Source organism: Rhinoraja longicauda, chromosome 21, assembly GCF_053455715.1.
Source record: "Rhinoraja longicauda isolate Sanriku21f chromosome 21, sRhiLon1.1, whole genome shotgun sequence".
Classification (NCBI taxonomy): Eukaryota; Metazoa; Chordata; class Chondrichthyes; order Rajiformes; family Arhynchobatidae; genus Rhinoraja; species Rhinoraja longicauda.
In genome coordinates, this window is record NC_135973.1 from 19,367,733 (window position 1) to 19,374,764 (window position 7,032).

A 7,032-nucleotide genomic window follows, 5' to 3' on the forward strand; every position below is an offset into this window, starting at 1 on the left:
AATTAAACCCTCCTTCACGGCACTTGAGTCCTCTCGCCCTGCCCATACAAGTCTTAAACCCATCCTCCAATAACAACGTCGGGTCCTAGTGCCCTTTCCTTTCCCTTCCCATTCCAGTCTAAACACATCCTCCTTAACAACGTTAGGTCCGAGTGCGTTCAAACCTTCTACCCCTCTTCACAGCCCTATGTCCTAATGCCCTTCTCATTCAAGCTTTAACCCCCCGCCCCCGCCGCCTTGTCCCTCAACAACGTTGCCAGTGTTAGTTCCATATTTGATTTGTTAACCTGTAAACATCCAATATCTGTCAACCCCTCGCCAGTGCCTACCTATTACCTGCCCGCTCTGTCCTGCCTCTGCCCTTTTCTAGCTTTCTTCATCTTCCCCCCCCCCCCTCCCACTACAATCTGTCTGAAGAAGGGACTTGACCCAAAACGTCGCCTATCCATGTTGTCCAGAGAGATGCTGCCTGACCTGCTGAGGTACTCCAGCACTGTGTGTCCTTTTTGTGTATTTACCAGCATCTGCAATCCTTTGTTGCAACATCCAACATATTACCGCTCTATCCTTCGCTGCATCACCAGCACTTTACCTTTCAATAAGCAACGCTTTACAGTTGTGCAAAACTCCGGCCCATCTTAAAATCATGTTCACTAACTTGTTCACAAACTCCTCCTCTCTAACTTGTCTTCTCAGTGTACTATTTTTAGGTTTATTATTGTCACGTGTGCCAAGGTGCAGTGAAAAGCTTTGTTTTACATGCTATCCAATCAGAGCAGATGATACCATACATCAATACAGTCAAGTCAAACTCAAGTACAATGGAATGAGCAAATAATCTTTGTGGCCCTTGCACTTTCTCTTATCTGCTCTTTCTCTATAACTGTAACACTATGCACTCTGTTCATTCTCTCTTTTGCACTCCTTGATGTACTGACATGTGGTCTTATCTGCCTGGGTAGCACGCAAAACAAGGGGTTTCACTTTATCTCAGTACACGTGACAGTAATGAACACGTATCAAAGAGATGGTAGATGAAATATATTTGGGGAAATTATTAGTTTAGCTACATTAGTGGAAAGAAAAGCAAAATAGGTCTTGAGAAACTGTACGTTGATAAATAGAAGGATTCCGTGTTCTGATTGATGAAATCCAGCACGTAAATACTGTATAGCAAACAATTGCATAGGTAAGCAGTGTGTTTATTGCAGGGAGGTTAGCGTATCAAAGGAAGTATTGTTAAGAATGTGCATGTGTTTGATGTGGCTACATATGAAGTACTGTGTGCAGGTTTGAACTGTGTACCTAAAGAAGGATGTCATTCCTTTGTGGCCAGTACAACATAGCTCCACACAGGATTGATTCTGGGACTGAACAGAGTGCTGGATGGGGAGGGAGTGAGAAAGCAATTCTTCACCCAGAGGTCAGTGAATTATTGGAATCCTCTGCACACAAGGTGTGAAGGCTCAAGTGCTGAGTACATTAAAGTTGATAAAGGTTTAGACTTCCCACCATTAACTCCATCCACATTTCACGCTGCCTTTGAAAAGTAGCCAATATAATCAAAGACTTTTAACCCACCCTGGTCATTCCTTCTCTCTGTTCCCATCCGGCAGAAGGTACAGAAGCTTGAAAGCGTGCACCACCAGACTCAGGGACAGCTTCTTCCCCTCTGTTATCAGGCTTCTGAACGGTCCTTCCCTAAGCTGGGGTACTGTCCAATTCACCTCTACCCCATTGTGGACATTGGACTTTGTCTAAGGAACTGATGCGCTATAATGCTGAGAACCATATTCTGCACTCTGTATCTTCCCCTTTGTTTTACCTATTGCACTTGAGATTGACTTGATTGTATCCATATATGGTATATCTGTTTTATTTGGATAACATGTAAAACAAAGTTTTAAATTGTATCTCGATACACGTGACAATAAGAAATCTGAACCTAAGATATTAAGGGAACATGATACTAAGGTAAAAAAACTCACCATGAGAAGCAGTGCAAGCAAGGGGGGACCACTGTGAGGGAGGGGGAAGAGCAATGGGGACCTGGTGTGTGGGGGGGGGGGGGGCGCCGTGAGGGAGGGGGGAAGAACAAAGGGGGGACTGGCTTGGGGGGGAGGGGGGGTATTTGTAACTTTGTAAGCGCCTTCTATGGGCGACTATTTGCATACCTTGGGCATGCAAGCAAAGAATTTCACTGTGACTTGTCATACGTGTATTCAATTCAATTCAATTCAACCTCCAGGTTGTGGAATGGTGGCAGGGCTGGACAGCTACTCCTGCTAACACAAGCATGTTAACCAAGGGGAACACAACCAACAACAGACTGAAGCAAAGAGAGTTGTTATGAATGAATGAACTGCACAGCAGAAACGGGTAAAAGTTTGGCCACATTAAGGATCAATTGAAGAGACATTTGGTAGTCGTGTTAAGGACAACCTGCAGTGCCGGCGCCACGGGGCCGAGGTGAGTGGCACCCTCTCCCCTTCCCTGTCTCCCCTTTACGAGGAATGGGCCCAATGGGTTCACTTGGTCCAGTTTAATAAATAAGCTTTGAAATGGTCAGTTTCTGGGAAAATGACCTTGTTAGCTGTAAAATTGCAGATAGAAGATATTACCACATCATTCTTCGGTGAACTAGAATAGACCTTAGAAACATAGAAACATGGAAAATAGGTGCAGGAGGAGGCCATTTGGCCCTTCGAGCCAGCACCACCATTCATTGTGATCATGGCTGGTCATCCACAATCAGTAACCCATGCCTGCCTTCTCCCCATATCCCTTGATTCCACTAGCCCCTAGAGCTCTATCTAACTCTCTTTTAAATTCATCCAGTGAATTGGCCTCCACTGCCCTCTGTGGCAGAGAATTCCACAAATTTACAACTCTCTGGGTGAAAAAGCTTTTTTTCATCTCAGTTTTAAATGGCCTCCCTTTTATTCTTAGACTGTGGCCCCTGGTTCTGGACTCCCCCAACGTTGGGAACATTTTTCCTGCATCTAGCTTGTCCAGTCCTTTCATAATTTTATATGTTTCTGTAAGATCCCTTCTCATCCTTCTAAACTCCAGTGAATACAAGCCCAGTCTTTCCAATCTTTCCTCATATGACAGTCCCGGGGATTAACCTTAAACCGCCTGCAGAGCCCAGAACGAGCAATTGGCATCAATGTAGAAATAAATCACCACAACACAATACTGCAGTGGCATTCACGGTGGCAACAAATGTAGAGCGATATTTACTTGGTTTTCAAGAAGGATTTGGGTTAGTGAACCATTTAAAGACCAAGTCTTGTGAAATTAATTATAGATTAGATCGTTGAATTAAAAATTGCTAGTGAGGAGAAAAAAAGAGGATGTTAATGAATGGGAATGTTCCGGCTGGGAACAGCGACAGTGACATACAGCCGACGTCATTTGACCCAGAAAAAAATAATTTTGCGGAAACATCAGTCCATGTGCATGTTTGAAGTCACAAGGAACTGCAGATGCTGCTTTACAAAAAAAGACACAAAGTGCTGGAGGAACTCAACAGGTCAGGCAGGATCTCTGGAGAACATGGAAAGGTGATGTTTCAGGTCAGGATCTTTTTTTCACACTGAAGGGTCCAGTCTGAAGAAGGGTCCTGACCCGAAACGTCACCTATCCATTTTCTCCAGACATGCTGCCTGACCTGCTGAGTTACTCCAGCATTTTGTGTCTATCTTTTCTTCTTTAACCTGTTGGTCATGGTTTTCAGACTCCTGTACCTTTTGTTCTGGCCAGAGGAAGGGCCGACCCAGATCAGCAGCGTCTCTGTGCATTCACCCGGACTCCACCGCTGTACAGAGTACGCCAGACTGTGGACACTGGGCTCTGAGCCTGGGCTCCAGGGGCCCTCTGCTGTCCTCTAGCTGCATGTGCACCACCAAGCCAGCCCCATCCTTGTTTGTCCCTGACTGTCAGGCGGTCAGACACATGGAAAGTGTCCTCTGGGAAGCCATCGCTGCAGAGCAGCAGAAGACCTGACGGACATGAAGTGTTCTGCAGGAAAGTTCAGAGAAGTTTACAGATAAAGTGCCCCTTAAACAAGCAAAGCTGCAGAGAAGCAGATGAACTGAGCCAAGCCTCAACTGGCTGTGATGGTGTCGGGCAGTGTGCAGTCTGTGACTCTGATGTGATAAGTACAGTGTGTAACATGCGCCCAGCCGAGTGTCATTGTTTGTTATTTACAGCTGTACTAACGGGATATGGTGAGATTAAAAATAAACCACAGTACTGAAAGCAGAGGTAATTTACTGCAACAATACCATTTTAAATGTATAAGGCTGCAAAACAAAATCCCACTGGGAGCCTGCAGTGGCGATGAAACTTGAACTACAATCCACTTTCCACAGATACTGCCTGATCTGCTGAGTGTTTCCGCGGTCTCCGTTTGTAGAGCAAGACTGCAGTTTGACAGCAGGAGCACTTAACTGCATCCTGATTTTTTTTAACCAATGCTCACTCTCGATTGAGTCTGCTGCTTATCTGTCAGTCTGTCCTGGTCCAACCACATTGACGCTATGACCAAGACAGCACACCAACATTTCCGCTTCCTCAGAATATTAAGGAAATCACAATGTTTCTAATGTCTCATCAATTTCTACAAATGCACCATACGAAGCATCCTATCGGGACGTATCACAGCTTGGTTCGGCAACAGCTCTGTCCAAGACAGCTCTGTCCAAGACAGTGAGAAATTGCAGAGGGTTGTGGATGTGACCTAGTCCATCACACAGACCAGCCTCCCCCCCCCCCCCCCCCCCCCCCCCACCGAACTGATTCCATTTACACCACGCTGCCTCAGGAAAGCAGCCAATATTCAAAGACCATTCATAAATCGGTCATTATCCTTCTCTCCCCCACCCCTCCCCATCAGGCAGAAGATACAAAAGCTTAAACACGTAATACCAGATTCAGAAACAGCTTCTTCCCCACTGTTATCAGACTCGAACAGACATTTCACGTGCTAATATATTCCTGATCCTCTAATACTGGACTTGTTGCTGCACTTTTTAAAAAATCTATACTTTTACTATACTTTGTCAAGTCAAGTCAAGTCAATTTTATTTGTATAGCACATTTAAAAACAACCCACGTTGACCAAAGTGCTGTACATCTGATTAGGTACTAAGGAAAAAAAAAGAAACATACAGTAGCACGCAAACAGTTCACAGCGCCTCCTCAATGAGCCTCAAACTTTGCACTCTGTTTATTTTTCTCTTTTGCACTACCTCATGTACCCATGAATGGGTGGATTTACCTGGAAGCATGTGAAACTGTTTTTCACTGTATCTCGGAATAAATGACAATAATGAACCATAAACCTGCCCGCCATGGTGGGCTGGTTGCAGTTACTGGAGTCCAGGCCCACCGTGGCCAGAGCAAGGAGTGTGCTCACTTTGCTCCACTGTTGGCACTGAATGTTCAATCCCTGGAGACAGGCAAATGCGGTGGAGGGGTGAGGTGCTCTGCCACCGGTCCTCATGTCATACGCATGCTCGCCCACACAAATTGTCATGAGCCGTCGAACCGTCCCGCCATAACAACATTTCTGCCCTGAATCATGTCTGGACTCTGCCGGAGCCCTGAGGCAGAGCAAGAACTACTGGCCTTTCATCAACGTCACTTCCGAGCAGCACAACCAGCCCTTGGCCACAGGAAGGCATGCCAGCAATGGGAGTCGTGTGACTACAGGCAAATCTGCTGGAGTTCCCTCTCTGGCTCTGCCGTGGTGTTTGTTATCAGACCAGTAGCTATTGTGGATGATGACAGACAGGTTAAAACATGCCTGGATATACCTACCCACTTCTGAATGTTATGAAGGGTCCGGGCTGAAACATCACCAGTCCCTTCCCTCCACAGATACTGCCTGACTCACTGAGTTACTTCAGCACATTGCGTATAGCTCAAGATCCCAGGATCTGCAGTTCCTTGTGTCTCGGTGTGTGTGGTTGTGTGGTTGATGGGCTCTTCCCTGTGGGATTCCACAGCACTCAACACACAGTTCCCCATGGGTTAGAGTGCATGCTCCTGATTTATGCTAATGATAAAGGGCCACGGTAAAGACGTGTGCTTCGAATCAAAAATGGGCTGTGTGGTTGTCATTGAGGAGGGGAGTGCAGGATGTTGTAGGTGGCCTTGTCAGTGGAACAGAATGGTCAGGGAGGTGTGAGGCACTGCAACGGCAATACAAAATAATGGGCGGAGGCACAGGGGCTGCTTGGAGGATATGTCTAGAGATTACTAAAAGTGCGCAGTCGGCTTGCCTTCATTAGCCAAGACCACGGGGTATGACTGAGGGTAGGAGTGCTGTGGACTGCCCAGACAGCACCTTACAGGAGGTACACTGGTGCTGGAGAGGGTGCCGGGAAAGTTTATGAGAACGATGCTACCAATGGAAAGTGTTAGCTGTGGAAAAGATCAGGTCGGCTGGAGTCATTTTCCTTTGGAAAAGAGGAGGCTGAGGTGAGACTTAATTCACGTACAAAATTAACAGCAACATTTAAAAGACATTTAAACAGGCACATGAATAGGCAGGAATGGAGGGACATAGGCTATGTGCAGGTAGATGGGATTAGTTTACATTGGCGTCATGGTCAGCACAGACATAGTGGGCCAAAGGATCTCTTTCCTTGCTGTATTTTCTATGTTCTAAATAAGAAGGATCTTTTATTCCTAGCAGAGCAGTCAAAAGCTACTGAGCATGGATTTTAAATAATTTGTAAACACAAGAAACTACAGATGCTGGCCTAGAAAATAAAAACACAAAGTTTTTATAAGAGTTGGTCTTGGCATCATGTTTGGCACAGACATCATGGGCCAAAGGGCCTGTTCCTGTGCTATGCTGCTTTATATTCTAAGTGCTGGATTAACTTAACGGGTCAGTCAGCATCTCTGGAGAACCATGGATAAGTGATATTTTGGGTTGGGACCCTTCTTCAGACTGATTGTTATTAGTAGAATGATTCAAGGGGTGATGAAGAAATCTGTTTGGAGCTCAGGGTTTGA